General features: G+C 45.4%; 1 long non-coding RNA gene across 1 annotated transcript; it reads right to left on the minus strand.

The window, feature by feature from the left end:
- Positions 1-2,516: 2,516 nt before the first annotated feature.
- Positions 2,517-16,345, minus strand: LOC120233117. Its single transcript, XR_005528720.1, has 3 exons — positions 16,204-16,345; positions 8,347-8,458; positions 2,517-2,667 (listed from the first exon to the last, which is right to left on the minus strand). It is a non-coding gene; the product is annotated as an uncharacterized LOC120233117 (long non-coding RNA).
- Between the last annotated feature and the right edge of the window lie 382 nt (positions 16,346-16,727).

The following is a 16,727-nucleotide window of genomic DNA, read 5'->3' on the forward strand; positions in this document are numbered from 1 at the left end:
AGCTTATTCGTTATAGCAACTCATGTTACTCTAACTCAGGGTTCAACAAGCTACAGCCTGTGAGCCACATTGGCACGCTGCCCCATTACCTATCTTTATAAATAGAGTTTTGTTGGAACACAGCCGTGCTCACTCATTCACATGCTCACTGTGACTGCTTTTGTGCTACAGCAGCAGAATTGAGTCGTTGTGGCCAAGGCTATGTGGCTGTCAGAACTGAAAATGTTTACTGTGTGACTCTTTGAAGGCAAAGTTTGCCAACTGATGCTCTAAGTACTATTTGAGCTTCAAATGTCTGCTGAGAAAGCAACCCCAAGTGGATGAGTGAGAGTGGTACAGTGGAGGGCAGAGGTAGACGACAGACACCCATGGATGTGGCCCTTCATTAGCTGATAGGAGAGCCCCAAACGCCCCCAGACTTTTTCTACACACACACACACACACACACACACACACACACACACACACACACACACACACACACACACCCCCCCCCCCCCCCCCCCCCCCCCCCCCCCCCCCCCCCATCAAAGGGAGGCGCGTGCTCTCTCATGCATCTTCGCTTACCCAAAGGGGTCGTCTAATCAGTGATTCTCAAACTTGAGTGTGCATCAGAATCACCTGGAGGCCTTGTTAAACACAGACGGCCGGGCCCGCCGCTGGGGTATCTGAGTCAGCAGGTGTGGGGTGGGGCCTGAGTCTCTGCATTTCCCACCAGCTCCCAGGTGGTGCTGGGAATCATGTCTTGGGAATCACTGGCATAGATTATTGGATAGGACTATGCTTTGCACTGGATTGGACACAAAGATAGTGTTTTTCTTGCCCATTCGGTGGGGGTTAGAGGGGAGAGCTTATCATGGGAGGGAGGTGTGATTATTTATGGATAACCACCAAGTGCTTTCGCTGCTCATCCAAGCTGTAGTGTGAGTTCTATGACTCTGGCACTCTAAAAAGCTTTAAATTTTTAAATTAAAATTTTTTTCAGTACTTGTGATTTTTCTAAAGCAGTCGCTACTGGAGAATAAGCAAAACCATACATTAGGATGGGTCATCTATGGTTTGCTAAAGGCTGATCTCCCTGCAGACCAGGAGCATATAAGCAAAGATGGCGAAACCTTAGGTTAGCAGCAGGACCTCGAGGCTAAGTGTGGGCTGTGACGTTGGGTAGCGAGGTGCCCTGAAGGCACCGTGCATGTGGCTGTGTGACGGTCTCAGCCCCAGTGTTACTGGGGTCTCCCCCTAGGGCCTTCCCCCTTTATTTCTCTCTCAGCTGCTGCCCTTCTAAGTAGGAGCCTGTAGGTTTTGTGTCGGCCAGGTTTCTTCTCTGAGAGTGATGTGGGGCGGGCCCTGGAGGTGGGACTCATTTTGAAAGTCTTCTCATTCCTGTCAAAACCATAGGTGGCCTCTCATCAGAGGCCTTGCAGTCCAGGAATTGCAGGTGGTAGACTTTAAAATCAAGTGTTGGGCAAAGGCAGAGGGAGGGGAAAAGTGGAGAGTTGGAATCTGTCCATCAAACATTCCTACAGCAGCAGTGGTGGCTTCAGTTAAAAGCTTCCCATCTGCTATTTCACCGGGGGTCTCTATTTAACTCTTTCACATATAACTTAAATAAGCAGAACTCTATATTAAAAAGATCGTGTCCTTCTAATGCATTCGTGAATTGTACAACTGGTGGCATGTTCGGTTCATACTAACTACTTCTCTGCCTGTTATTTTCATAAGGACAGACACTGCATTTCCATGGCAGGGTCCATAGTGCAAAAAATGGTTCTGTACATTGGGGAAGTTAACTTGAATGAGGTCTAGAAATTTACCTGGTGATTTTTACTACCTGATGGGCCAAGCAGATCTCTTACTAAAAAAAAAAAAGAAAAAAAAAAGAAAAAAAAAAAAACTATCTCCATTATTGTTATGGTACCTTCCTGTTGTGGTTTTAGCTCGTATAGGTGTCTAGCATCATGGCCTTTTCCCCCAACCATAAAGGTTTAGATCAAGGCTCACTAAGCATTTTCTGTAAAGCACCAGAGAGTACATATTTGCAACTATTCAATTCTGTCATTAGAGTGTGAGAGCAAGCATAGACAAATTGATGGCTCTTGCTGTGTCGCAATAAAACTTTATTTACAAGAACAGGCAGGACCAGATTTGGTTTGCACATCCATAGTTTGCCGTCCAGTGGTTTAATCAGTGCATACAGATTACCTGGGGAACTTATTAAAATGAAGTTTACGGTGTTCAGAGGTGAGGGAGAGAAATTTTGCATTTCTAACAAGCTCCCAGGAGTTGCCGCCGCTGTTCACCCTTAAGCCACATGTTGAATATGGAGGATTTCGATAGCATCTGCTTTTCGTAAATAGATTTGGCAATTGAAATGAACTGGGGAAGGCTGGTGATGATTCCAGTGAGCGGCACAATTTTACAAAATCTCAGAGAGAACCTGAAAAGCGGTATTTAAACTCAGAAGCAGACTGTAGGAATGATGCTTTATTTAGAAATATCTTCCAACCAACCAAACCTGTGAAACTTGGGTATTCTTGTAATGCCTTCATTCTTGTGCAGCTTCCTGGAATCTATTTATTTTTGAAACCATCCAGGAAGAATCCAGGTAATTAAAAGGGAGCCTCATTTTCTGCATGACCTTGGATCTGTTGCTTGACCTTCCAACACCTGGGGGGCAACACAAATGTACTTATCAAATGGTGTCAAAACAAGATCTTACTGGGGCGCCTGGGTGGCTTAGTCGGTTAAGCGTCCGACTTTCGCTCAGGTCATGATCTCGCGGTTCGTGGGTTCGAGCCCCGCATCGGGCTCTGTGCTGACTGCCAGCTCAGAGCCGGGAGCCTGTTTCAGAGTCTGTATCTCCCTCTCTCTCTGACCCTCCCCTGCTCACGCTGTCTCTCTCTCTCTCTCTCTCCTAGAAATAAATAAAACATTAAAAAAAATTAAAACAACAACAACAACAACAAGATCTTACTGGAAAACAGATGTTGGGTCAGCATTTCCCCACATGCTGGAGAACTGAAATCCTGCAGGTAGCTCAGACTCAACCTATTAATAATGATGCGTTTTCCAAACACCAGAGATCGAATACGAAGGACTAATTATTCTCAGATTTGAGAGAGGTTAAAAAAAAGCCCTTACTTACAGAAGAAGAGCCAGGGTGAGACCCACCACAAACCCCCCCGAACGTGTGGAACTACCTTTAAAGGATGAAATGAGCTTTCCCTGAGCTTTCTGTCAAGCACGTGAAGTGACACCTGCTCTGATAGCATTTGACGCCACGCGCTTGATCGCTTGATCCTGCAAACCGGTTTAGCTCATTGGAATCCTCACCAGCCTTCTCTGCCTCCTCCTCCCCGCTTCCTGCATCTCTGCCCAATTCCAGTAATTCTTTCCATATGGAAATTGACATTGCCAAATTTGAGACCCCCTTCTTTGGCGGATTGTTGGAATCAATTCCATGTGTATAACTTATCTGGCAGTTTTTGTAACATGTGGCTGAGGGGTCTGGAATTATTTTGAGTTTCAGGTTTTAAAAATAACAGGCAATTTTGACCCTCTCGGAAGATTTGCTACTACTGGACTCTCTCCCGGGACGTGCAGGTAGGGATCAGGTTTCCTGCCTGTCATTTCAAAGCACCCTCCTAGGGAAAAAGACTTTATGTTGGCGACTGTTTGCATAAGGCGTTCGTTTTGGTTGACCTTTCGTCTGCCGTTTCAGTGGTCTGTCATGGATTGGCCCTCTCTGTAAGGAGCTGCCCTGGGTAAGAACATTCTAACTGTGGCTGCTTCTGGGTGTAGGTCCCTTGGGAGGAAGTGTGGCCTCAGGGTTAGACCCAACAAGGGTCTCAACAGATAGACTCACAGTCAGCTGTCTTTCTCATCAGCTTACCTCCATGTAGCCATTTTTATGTTTTGTAGAACACATGTAAAATGTTCCATCTTTGAAGAGTGTGCTGGAGATAAAAACTATGGTTATTTATTGGAGCATACCACCACCAGAAATACCTGGATGTCCCCTAGAAGTTGACAGATTACTGGGGCACATGGGTGGCTCAGTTGGTGGAGCGTCTGACTTGATTTTGGCTCAGGTCAGAATCCCAGGGTCTTGGGATGGAGCCCTGCCTCGGACTCCGTGCTGAGCACGTAGTCTGGTTGAGATTGTCTCTCGCTCTCTCTTTCTCTACCCCTTCTCTCCCCACTCGCATATGCTCTCTCTCTCTAAAATAAAATAAAAAAAGAAGTTGACAGATTACCTTCAGCTTGCACTTCTAAGAGCAAACGGGTACAAAAGGGGTAAGCAGAATTCTCACAAAAGAGAGAGCAGTGCTGTGAGATCCCTGAGAGAATAGAGATCGCTATTTTGCTTTGACTTTCCATGGAGTTTCTTATATAGTGAAATGAAAGACTTTTTTTTTCAGGTACCACAAAAGATGAAAGGTGCTTTTGGCTTTGCTGGGGTATTTTGTCTGTGGACACTGGCCAGTATCAGGCTAGGAGAATATTCAAATAGCTTTGTGTACAAACATTTTCTGGGGGTGCCTGGGTGGTGCAGTCGGTTGGGTGTTTGACTTTGGCTCAGGTTATAGTCTCATGGTTCGGGAGTTCAAGCCCTGTGTCGGGCTCTGTGCTGACAGTCCGTAGCCTGCTTGGGATTCTGTCTCTCTCTACTCTCTCTGTCCTTCCTCTACTTGTGCTTCCTCTCTCTCTCAGAATTAACAAATAAACTTAAAAAAATTATGCTATGGAAATCAATGCTTTTTTTATTTGCTGAATCTTGGCTGTACCACCATCTTAGACATATTCACATTAGTAATATCAAGGTATTGGGTGGTTCTTTTGAGAAGGTACATTCAAGTAGAAATGTGTCATATGCAGTTAGGTTCTAATAAATGGCCGCCATTGTGTATAAGACATAATGAGTTAATCATGTATACCACTTGGAGGGATTCTCCTGGTGATGAGGAGAAAAAAGTATTGTGAGGGTGCTTTTTTGGGGGTGTGAGGTTTGAGGGTGTAAGGATGGCAATGGCATTTCTTAATGGTTCTTCTGTGTAGTTGGCTGTCTGGGCTGGAACATTCTAGGTGTAGCTCCTGATAGTCCTTGGTAAGTGTGGGAAATGCAGGACTCATCATGAAATGGTCTTGCACAATGGCACGTGAGTTTTGCGAGCTTCTGGGGAACGAGGAATGTGGGATTCGATGGTTCTGAGGGCACAGATGAAGGGCCCAGTCAGTCAGGAGGAGCACAGCCCTTGGATCTGGTTGGTGTATGCTGCTATGTTCTGTGTGGCTTAAGAAGGCAGGCAGGGGAGACATAGAATCATATTTCCTGCTGGTGTGCAGGCTTCTGCCCAGGTTTTCCCAACATGGCCCCAGAAGAGAAGACTGGCCACACTTTAACAATTCCAAAATGTACATTTTTGCTGGATTTCATATTTCTAAAACCAGAGTGCTTCTTACAATCCATATCTCATAATTATTGTTATTCTCTTCTCCTTCTTAGCATTACCTAAATGAAGAATGTGTTTTACAGTTGATACTCTCCCATAGTTGGTGAAACGTGATAGATTTGGGCTCATGAAATCGGAATGAGAAATCGATAGAATGAAGTACTCCCATCTTCTAGAATGAGAAATCGATAAAATGAAGTACTCCCATCCTCTAGAATCAGAGGGCCTGAGAGAGAACACCATGAAACACTTGTGTTTTCCCCAACCCTCATGTCTAAAGAAAGTCCTGGATCCCTTTACTTAGAGCTAGGATTCTCAGAGTGGTGTTTTCTAGCGGCATCAGCATCACCTGGTACCTAGTGAATTGGAAATTCTGGGGGAGAGCCCTCCAGTGTGGGTTTGAAGAAGCCTCCAGATGATCCTGATGCATGCCCAAGTTTGAGAGCCACCAAACAAGGGCTCCCATGTGGTTCTCCTGGACCGGTGTTGTCAGGGCGTCCGGTGTAAGCTCTTCAGTGTTCCTCCCTAACTTCGCCTCTCCCCGTCTGAAGCCATTTTGTCCTTTGTAGTCAGTGATGCATGTGACAGCGTGTTCTGCTCTCTGCCCTCTCATCGGCAACTTGTCCTGCAGGCTCCGCCTTCTGTCTGTCCCGTAGATGGTGTTCTTCTGCAGGTAGGTCTGGCCTGGATCACCTCCTCCTTTCTCTCTGCTCACTCTCTCCAGCCGGCCCTCTTGATGCCAGTGGGTTCAGTGCACTTCTCTGCCAGTGGCTCCTGAACTTATATCTGTAGTGTGAGGTGCACACTATGTAATCGCATGTACCTCAAATGCAGTGAACTAGAACACTAGTCCTTGGCTTTTTCTTCAAGCCGGATTCTTCCTATGATTTCTTTCTTGGTGCCTGGTTCCACCATTTCACCTCCCGCTTCAGGTGGAAACGCGCTGGGATTTCTGTACTTCTCCCTCTCTCTCATGACTGACTCATTACCCACCACATGTCATTCCTGCCTCCTAATACCACTTCAGGGCATTCCATCCTGTCCACATCCATGCCCAGGGCCCTGACTAGGTCCGTTGTTCTCCCTTCTGCAATATTGCAAGGATCTCTCTTGCTATTTTTTTTCCTGCCTCCAGGCTTACTCCATTCCACTTAATCCATTCATGCTGGTCAGCTTAGAGAGACATTGCTCATGTGGAGATCTGACAGTGAAATTCCTTTATCTAAAAAGTCTCTAATGTCTTTTCATTTGCTCAGTGATATTTCCCAGTCTGGATCCCTTGCAGAGCCCTCTTCTTAGGAGATTGCTGCCTGTTTGGGAATTGCTGCTCACAAGGTTTCTTTTTGGAAACCCATAACCACCTTTGGCATTTTAAATGTTTCAGGAAATCCGGAAGTCAAGAACTCATTCGGGTTTGACCTGGTATTTCCCATGGTCTCAGTTGACCCCGAGCCTCCCACACATCAGCCTTTAACATCCTGTGACATTTGTGCTCTCAGTGCATTCTGGGAAAGTCTATACTTTCCATGTAAGTCTTGTCATGACTTTGCTCTTCAGTCTCATTTTCCACAAATCTCTTGACTACATTTTCACTGACATTGATTTTGAAGTTTAATTTCCTAAAAATGTCACATTACCTTGTGCCCTTGGATTTTCAACCTCTGTTTTGATCTCTGAATGAAATGCCTTTCGTTCTTCTTGTCCCCTGGAAAATTCTCTGTTGTCATTCAGGCCTCAGCTCAACTATCATTTTCTCCAGGAAGCCCTCCCTGATTGCTCTAGACACACTTGGGTGCCCTGCTCTGGTGCCTTGTCTCTTGTTTGCATTTTCATCAACACGATCTCCTTACAGGCTGTCACCTTCTTGGGGGCAGTGGCACTGGTTTAACAGAACGTCAGCACAGAATGTTAGTAAATAGTAGCTGACGGGAAGTGGGAGCATGAAAAAGTGTATGAGGAGTGGTAGCTTCTGGCTGTAATGATGTTAAGAGCCACTCCTTATAAACGCAATTATTACAAAGCAGCACTGTTTCAGATGTTCTAGCTGTGCTATCCCGTGTAGTCCTCATATCGCCTTGGTGAGGGAGGCATTCGCATATTGTGCCCATTGCTCAAGTGTGGTAAACGTGAAGGGTTTGGGGACGGCCTGCGGGTCCCCTGCAGGTGGAGGTGAAGGGCAGCTCTCATCTGTGTGAGGGACGACACCTCTTCTAGACAAGTAGGGTAAATATGTGGCATGATCTCCCCACACCCACCCTTGTCAGGAAGGAAGAAGTTCTTAACCTTCTCTAGGAAATGAGTACGTTTGCCTAGAAATTTTTTGGCTGCTCAGTGTTACTTGCAACTTGTTGGCAGATTTAATGGAGCCGTTGTTCTCATTGGTTATAGCAGCCCAAGCTGCTGGTGCCAAGGGTTTCTTTTAAATCGAGTGGGTCACTTTGCGGTAGTGGTTCTCAGCTGGGGGTGATCACACGTCCTCGGAGACGTTTGGTCATGTCTGGAGATAATTTTGGCTGGCACGGCTGGGGGAGGGGTGTTGCTGGCATAGGGTGAGCGGAGGCCAGGCGTACTGTTCCCCACCCTACATGCACAGCATGGCTCTCGACAGTGCACGAGTATCCAGCCCCAAGTAGCAATAGTGAGGAGCTGAGAAAGCCTACTTTATACTTACGGGTTCCGACTTACAGCATAACATCTTAGAAATGAAACAGAAGACGTAAAGATCAAACATCACGAGGTGAAGTGGCAAACAGGGTGTGTCAGGAGCTGGCCGTGGGGGCATCCCTGAGCTTTAATGAGCAGGGCACAATGAAGGTTCTCAAACAAAAGGCGGGGCCAGGACCCTGACACTCCATTAAGTGACAAGAAAGGTGGGACTAAGGGCATTACTTACGCATAAGAAACCTGCAGACTATTCACGCTTGTTTCTGGAAATCCCTGAAAGGTTTCCTTTAAATGTTGTTCTTAGGGAAGCATCCTAGAAATATCACTCCTTGAGAAATGTCCTAGAATGATAACAGCAGGGAGAAAGAGATTGGTTTCAGTAAATGGAAAGATAAATGGGAAAAGGATAGTCAGATGCATGACTAATGCATGCCCACATTTGATGGGACCGATAAGATGTATACAGTGTGGCAAAGAAATTGAATTTGTAGATCGTTAAGTGTATTCAAGAAGAAGCCAACCAGAGTAGGGACCTCTAAAGTGATGGGTATAAATCTCTAAAGAGGATGTTTGTAATAGCTTGTTTGCACATGGGAAGAAAATATTAGAACATTTTCTAAGAGTAAAAAGTAAATGTAAAAAAAAGAATAAAAAGTAAATATCAATACCAGAAAGTCGTTAGCATTATTAATATCTATACAGATCAATACTGGAGCTCACGTTCAAGCTGTGTGGTAGACTTCCCAAGTCAGAAGCAGGGTGAGAGAGAATCTAATGGTAAAATACCCAAAACACTGGCTTGGGTCACACCTTGCCCACAGGCTGGTAAGTGAATCTAGAGATTACGTCGTATCTAAAACTAACCCCAAAGCATTTTTAAATAGCTTAAAAAGATGTCTGAAAAGAAATCTACACACAACCTACCAAACTCAAGAGTAATTCTTCATGTACAAGTGAACCACAAGAATGGTTAACTTGTATTTGTTCTTTGACACATTGTGAAATTACGGCATTGTGTCCATCAGATCTGACAAAAGTTGAGGAAAAAAGAAAGAAAAAACAACACTATCAGGAAAACTCTAGGAAATACGTTTTTTTTTTTTAATGTTTTATTTATTTCTAGGAGAGAGAGAGAGAGAGCGTGAGCAGGGGAGGGTCAGAGAGAGAGGGAGTCACAGACTGAAACAGGCTCCAGGCTCTGAGCTGGCAGTCAGCACAGAGGCCACCCAGGCGCCCTGGAAATACGGTTTTATATCCAAGTTCATTAATGAGAGATACTTTCCTAAGTATATATTTGTGCTGTGAGACATCACTTAGAGAAATGGGTACCGGTAGATCATTTGTAAATAAAGAAACAAACATGTTGCAAGTGCAAGCTCTAGCTTGAATATTTGTGAGCCTTATGGCCAATGACAAGGTACTGGTGTTTCTTTCTATTTTACTTATTTATTTTTATTTAATGTTTTTTTATTTCTGAGAGAGAGAGACAGCATGAGCAGGGGAGGGTCAGAGAGAGAAGGAGACACAGAATCCGAAACAGGCTCTAGGCTCTGAGCTGGCTGTCAGCACAGAGCGGGGCTCGAACCCATGAACTGTGAGATCATGACCTGAGCTGAAGTCGGACGCTTAACCGACTGAGCCACCCAGGTGCCCCTGGTGTTTCTTTCTATTGATGGATGAATTATTTTTTATGCTCAGCTTTATCGATGTATAATTTATGTCTAATAAAATGTACCCATGTTAGGGGTACAGTCTGGGGAGTTTTGACAACCGTGTACAGCCATGCGATCACCATCACAATCCTGATAGAGTAGTTCTGTCACCACCCCCCCCCGCCCCCCCCGCCAAGTTCCCCTGTACCCGTGCAGTCTGTGCACCTCCCTGTCCTAGTTTCTGGCAAGCACTGATTTCTGTCCATAGTTTTGCCTTTTCCAAAATCGCATATGAGCTGAATTTTCTGTATGGAGGCTTTGGGGTCTGACCTGTTTCCCTTAACACAATGCCTTCAAGGTTCCTGCGGTCCTTTGTGTGCCTCCGTGGCCCTTCCCTTTTTATCGCTGGATAGGGATGTCCTTGTATGGAGGTCCTTACAGTAATTTGTTTATCCACCTGTCACTGGAAGAACACTCGGGTGTTTCCAGGTTTGATGATCACGAATAATGTCCCTATATGTACGTGCAGCCACGTTTTGCGTGGACATGCATTTTCATTTCGCTTGTGTACATATCGTGGAGTCTGATTGCTGCGTCATGCGATCAGTGCATGTTCAACTTTGTGAAAAACTGCCAAACTGTTTCCACAGTCGCTGTGCTGTTTGCGGTTCCTACCAGCAATGTGGGAGGGTCACGGCTGTTCACACCCTTGCTAGCCGTGGCTATTGTCACCTAAAAAAATGCACCCATTTCATAGTGTATTTCCTTGTCATTTTCTTTTTTCTTTTTCTTTTTCGCTGTGATTTTAATTTGTACCTCCCTCATGGGTAGAGATGCTGAACATCTTTTCCTGTGTTTATTTGCTGGCCTTGTCTGCTATTGGGTGGAGTGCGCTCGTACTTACTGAATGTCAGTTGCCTCATATTCATATTGATGGAATTGTTTTAGTCTTAAAGTGAAATAATTCAAGTGAAAGCTTATTTCTCCCTCTTTTTTTTTTCTTCTTTTAAAACCCAGTGCCTGGAATGTAGCTGTTGTGCTCATTAAAAAAAAAAAATGGTTCTTGGGCAAAAAGTGACCTTAGGGACTATGAAAATCTGACAAATTGAACGTTGCTTTTCTCTCAGTGTTTCATGAACACTGGGGGGCTGGAGCCCCATATTTAAAGATCCATGGAAGAAGGAAGATTAGAAGGGGGTAGGATCTGAAAACTCGGATATGGAGATGGATGGCTGCAGACTGTTCTGGAGAGCTGAGGAAGTGTGCCACACAAAGAAATCAGCTCTTATCTTGGGAAGAACAAGGAATTATTAAGAATGTGAAGATGAGGAGGCCATCATTAGATCCAGAAACACAAACAGGACAGTCCCCTACCTTAATTAATTTTGTTAGTATGTTCTTCAGTGCCTACACTGTGAGCAGCATCCTACTAAGTAAAGAAAGGTGTCATCTCAAAACCCAAAGAATATGGAGGGTCAGCTCTACACTTCTACAGAATGAATGATCGGGGCATCTGGGTGGCTCAGATGGTTGAGCGTCCAAGTCTTGATTTCGACTTTGGTCATGGTCCCAGGGTTGCATGATTGAACCCTGCACTGGGCTCTGTGCTGAGCCTGGAGCCTGCTTGAGGTTCTCTCTCTCTCTCTCTCTCTCTCTCTCTCTCTCCCCCCTCGCCCTCTCCCTCTCCCTCCCTCTCCCTCCGTCTCCCTCTCCCTCTCTGTCTCTCTCTCTTTCCCTCCACCCCACCCCTGCTTGCATGGATTCTCTCTCTCTCTCTCAAATAAAAAAAAAAAAGAAAGGAAAAAGAAGATAAATGAATGATCATGTCAGGTGTAGCCATCTCTGAGGGGTTGCTAAAAGGCTCTACTGTCCCCAGATATTGTCTGAGTGAAGATAGCACAAGACCTGAAAACCCCAGCATTTGTCCTTGAGATTTGACCTTGATCATTTTCACTTACTCATCTATTGTTATGGTACCTGGATGTAGGATGGTATATTTTCTTGATCGTAGTAGCAGTCCCTTCCTTTCTCCTATTTCCTTTTTGCAGTCTTAGCTATCATGATTCCCCATGGAGGCACAATTATATTCTGATTATAAACAGCACTACTAAATACTGGGTACTAAAATACGTACCCTCCATTCATGTAACACATCTTGACTCAACACATCCTCCTGGAGCACCTATTGCCTGGAATTCCCAGGCCTGTGCTGTCGCTTGGGATAGATTTATGGGTGAGTGAAAGATACAGAGACCTTCCAGGATCCTGGTTTGTGTGCTGGCAGAGGGCAGAGGGCGAGAGCCCATGCATGACAGAAGTACATCATATGCTCTGTCAGAAGACTAAGTGCTACGTGCAGCACTTCTTTAAAGACGTTTCCCTGAGCTACCATCGCTGATTAACTTGGGTGTTGGGGCACCTACTCCACAGCCAGGGCCATTTATGGCACATGTGGGATTTGGTCCTTTGAGAAAGGACGTGTTGCTGTGAAGCTGTAATGACACAAGAAGGGTCCGTGGCCTGAGGAAGTGGGGAGCGCGGGGGCCTGCCTGCAGAGGGTCAGAGGCCACAGCCCAGCACAGGGGGTGACATAAAAAGGAGCCATTGCACCTTGTATCAGGAAAGCGATTTGTGCTCTCCTGGTACCGCGTTATTTCCTGCTGAACTTTCTGGGGAGCCAGGTTTGGGAAAGACGAAGCAGAACTCTCAGCCGTAAATACTGGCTATAATAGAAGTCTGACTGCTGTAGCTGTGAGCCCAGATCAATACCTTTTACAAGAGAACTGAATGGCCCTTGATGAAGCCGAAGCACGAATTGATCTTTTTTGTTTTATTTTGTTTTTAATTCCACTCTATTCCACAAATAGAGTCTCTTGATGTGTTACATTTGGATCTTTCACAATTTAATTTTGTTGCACAAAATATTCTTCTGTGTTTCCTTTCTCTCTTGGTAATAAAACATGCCTGGCTGGTTTTTTCAGGCACAGAGCTGCCTCTGTCCTGTTGCTTGCTTGAGCTTTGAATGTTATTAAAGAGAGAGAGCTCCCTTGGCAAGGCGTCCATTATGATGTGGGTTGGAAGAAAGCTCCCCTCAAAACACATTAATTTCTAGAATGTAAAACAGACTCTGTTTGACGACACAGTTTTCATCCGACACTTGAAACAGGGTACTGGGTTTTTTTTTTTCCCTCACAAGCCGAATAGAATCTTGTAATGCCACAAGCCATCAGATACTCCTTGCTTTCGAAGTTTGAATCACAACTCCTTTTCCTCTTGAAGCTAATGATTTCATTAGGATGAAGATTTTCTGCATATAATAGATGTCTTTGCTCCTTTACAGAGTTTGAGAGGTGGGTAACTGAGCCTTTAGTTAATTGGCTCTGGCTGATAGGCTGTGTGCTTAGGAAGACTCAGACACAACATCGCACACCCGCCGACACCCCCATTTTACAGCGTGCACCGGTTTGGACCCATGGGCAAGAGTTTGCCGATACATGGCGGAGATGATGAGAAACCGTATAAAATGTCACTTATAAGCCAGAACTTTAGAATCTAACACAGCTGGGTTGGCATCCTCACGTTTCCATCCTTCACTGTGTGATCTTGGGCAAGGGATTAACCTCTCTTATTTTGTTTGTCTGTCCTTGAAGACAGGGCAACAATGCTGACCTTACTAGGTTTTCTAAGGCTTGAGAATCATAGTGTATGTGAAGCATTTATCCTGGTTCCTGGCACATTGCAAATGATGTCAATGGTAGAAAATAATTATGTTAAATTATTTAGAACTTTAAAATTTAAATATGAAATATTAAAGCCCGCTGCCTTACTTTCCAATATCCTATTGTTCTTAGAACTTGTCTCTGCGTCCTCAGATATACAGACAGACAGGCAAATAAGTGACACATCTACCCAGGCTGCCCCAGCTTTTCAGGGCGACTGATGCTCTTTTGGGTGAGATAGCCAGTAATGAATGTTAGAAGTCAGGTGCTCAGGGCAGGAACAAATTTTCTCACATAACAAATACAGTACCCTTAAAGGAATCCTAATTTATCAAGAAAAATTTTGTAACAATTTTCCAAATCCTTTGCTTCTTTTAGCCTGTGCCATTGTAGTAGAAGGTGGATATGTTCTCCCCCATGATTTGCTGCAATCTAGTAACAGAACTGGGGGATGAAATGCAACGGGAGTCTCTAAAGTGTTTCTCTTGTTTTTAAGGTTCGGAAACAAAACATGATGCTCAGACAATTACTAAAGTCTATAGCCAAGTCTCTGTTGGGGGCACAAGATTTTTGCTTTCAAGTGTATTACAGAACAGAGCCTTAAGCAGTTTCTCCACTTTAGGTTTGAAAAGTGTATCGTGGTATTATTTATAAGTAAGAGTGTTCTCTCCCAGCTCATGCACAAATTCAGTCCTAATTCAAAATCTTCAACTTTTCCCTCAACTGTTATTATTTCAAGGGCATGCATCCATTTCACTTGTACAAAAGCAATTAACTTAAAGGATATAGTTGACAAAATAGAAACAACATAAAAGCAGCAGGGCACAGAGTTAAGAATTTACTGACCTGTGGACACTGGGCCCTGATCAGGGCTGGAAATTGCTGTGTCTCTTGTAGAATATGTCACTGGCCTTTCCATCAAGAGCCTCATTGTGCTTGGTAACCAACTGCATTAAAATGGTTATGAAGGGATCCTTTATCGTAATGAAATAGTATGTGGGTATATGTTGTTTAATAACCTATGGGCTAGTGAATGAAGAATTATATAACCCATGGCCTAGTGAAGAATTACAGATTAAAGTGACTTAACGGGCACATGAGTGGCTCAGCCGGTTAAGCATCCACCTCCTGATTTTGGCTCAGGTCATGATCTCACGGTTTCGTGAGTCTGAGCCCCAGTTCGGGCTCTGTGCCGACCATGCAGAGCCTGCTTGGGATTCTCTTTCTGTCTCTGCCCTTCCATTGCTTGTGCTCTCTCTGTCTCTCTGGAAATAAATAAATAAACTTAAAAATTTATAAAGTGACTTGAAAACCTAATCAATCAGCCACATTTCAGATGAGCAATGAGGTGGCCACCATTTCGGTCTGTTAAGGGCCATGTTCCGGGGGTCCGGGATGAGCCTGTCTGCTCTCTTTTCTGCGTTGACCAGGGAGCTCTCTCCCCTTCAAGCTTCCTTCTTGGTTATCACCACTCTTTTACGACAGTCTCAACCCAAGGACTTTTGACGTGAAAATTTCCCCATGCTCAGTTGTTTGCAGGGGTTTCCTGCATGGTGGGAGTCCCTTCCCGCTCTGGCGTGGCGTGGCAGGAAGGCCAAATTAGCAGCTCCGTGCTGGCAGAAGGAGGGTCTCAGGACCACCTTTGCCATGAGGTCTGCCTGGCTCTAGCCCCAGGTGGTAGTGGGTTTGGGAGGCAGGGATTTATTTGCTCGTTGTGGCAGACTTGCCAGTAGAGTCTGTTCGGCTGCCGCCCACACAGCACGCATCTCATCGCTGTTTCTTGTTCTATTGCCGCCACAGTCCGGAGAACACGTTCTTCCCCTTTCTCCCTGTGGCTTGTGATTATGTCACATTCAAAGAGAAATCATTAAAAGCATTAAGGAAATGCTCAATTCTTATTCATCCTTCGATATTGAGGCCTCTGCCTCCAAAAAGACTCCCTGGTCCTTCCTTGCACCTGGTTTGTCTGCAGGCTGTGCTTGCCTCTCCTGCGGGACCATTACGGTCCGTAATTGCCTGTGGGTCTTTTGCATGGGGTTCTGCACTTCTGTGTCTGGAATCAAGTCGGAGCTTAATGCATTTCTAAATGCGTCCTCACAGGGCAGTCACACATTTTGTGCATAGTAAATCTTTATTATCTGAGGTGATTCATGTGCAGTAGTCACACAATGGCAGGCACCAAATAAGTAGCTCGCTAGTCTTATATTAGTTGGGATCATCTGGCTGAAGGCAATGGAAAACCCAACAGCCAGAGGTTCACACAGAGAGGGATGGTTTTTGCCTTGCTCATCACGAAGCCGGCGAGGGGTGGGGGTGGGGGGTGTAGGAAATCATGATGGGCATGGCGGAGCCGTGGGTCCATGATGCCATCGGGGCAAATGCATTTTCCATTCTATTGCTCTACCTGGCACAGAAGGGCGCCTTTGTCTTCGTGGTTACGTGGCCTCAGAATGACTACTGTGTCTCCTGGCTCAGGTCTCTGTCTGGGCAGGAAGAAGGAGAAAGGGACAGAGGACCCAGTGGGCAGCTTTTCTAGAAGCTTCCCTTGTTCTGCGGCTTCCTGACTGGCCAGGACTGAGTTAATTACTGAGCCCAGGACGTGGAAGGGGCAGGATCACCAGCTCACAAGGTCTGTTAGAGGTGATGGTTGTACTCTGCCCTGGTCCTCTCAGTGGGCCCAGTGCTGACGGATGCCCTCAGGGTCCCCGGCCTCACCTTTCATTGCCCTTCTGAAGTCCCCTCCGTCTTTCCTTCTCTCCTGCTTTCATCCCTCTAGTCTTTCATATCACAGCTCAGTTTGGTCAGTGGGGCAGCATCAGCCTCCTGAGCTTGTTAGGAATTCAGTCTTTGCCTTCAGCCCCGACCTCCAGAATCAGAAACTGTGGCCTTGGGCCCAGTAATGTGCATTGTGACACGCCCTGCGGGGGCTTCCCTTGCGAGCTTGGGTTTATCCATCCCTGCTCTCTACTGTCTCTCTCTCTCTCTCTCTCTCCTCCCCTCCTTTCTCTCCCTTATTTTCCACCTCTTGCTCTGGTTGTTCCAGGTGACTGGTCACCAAAACACCAAAACATTCCAAAAATACTTGTATGCCTGGATGTTTTACAGTCTGCTGTTCAGCGAACTATCACGTGCGTTTAAATGTACAGCCCAGTTTTTAAAAATACTAGCTGATTGAGTGGTGTTTGGATTTGATAAGTTTTTTAGTGTACATGGCCCTTGATAAGGGGTTGAAAAGGAAT

The sequence above is a fragment of the Hyaena hyaena genome, unplaced genomic scaffold (assembly GCF_003009895.1).
Source record: "Hyaena hyaena isolate Hyena2069 unplaced genomic scaffold, ASM300989v1 scaffold_85, whole genome shotgun sequence".
In the NCBI taxonomy this organism is placed as follows: Eukaryota; Metazoa; Chordata; class Mammalia; order Carnivora; family Hyaenidae; genus Hyaena; species Hyaena hyaena.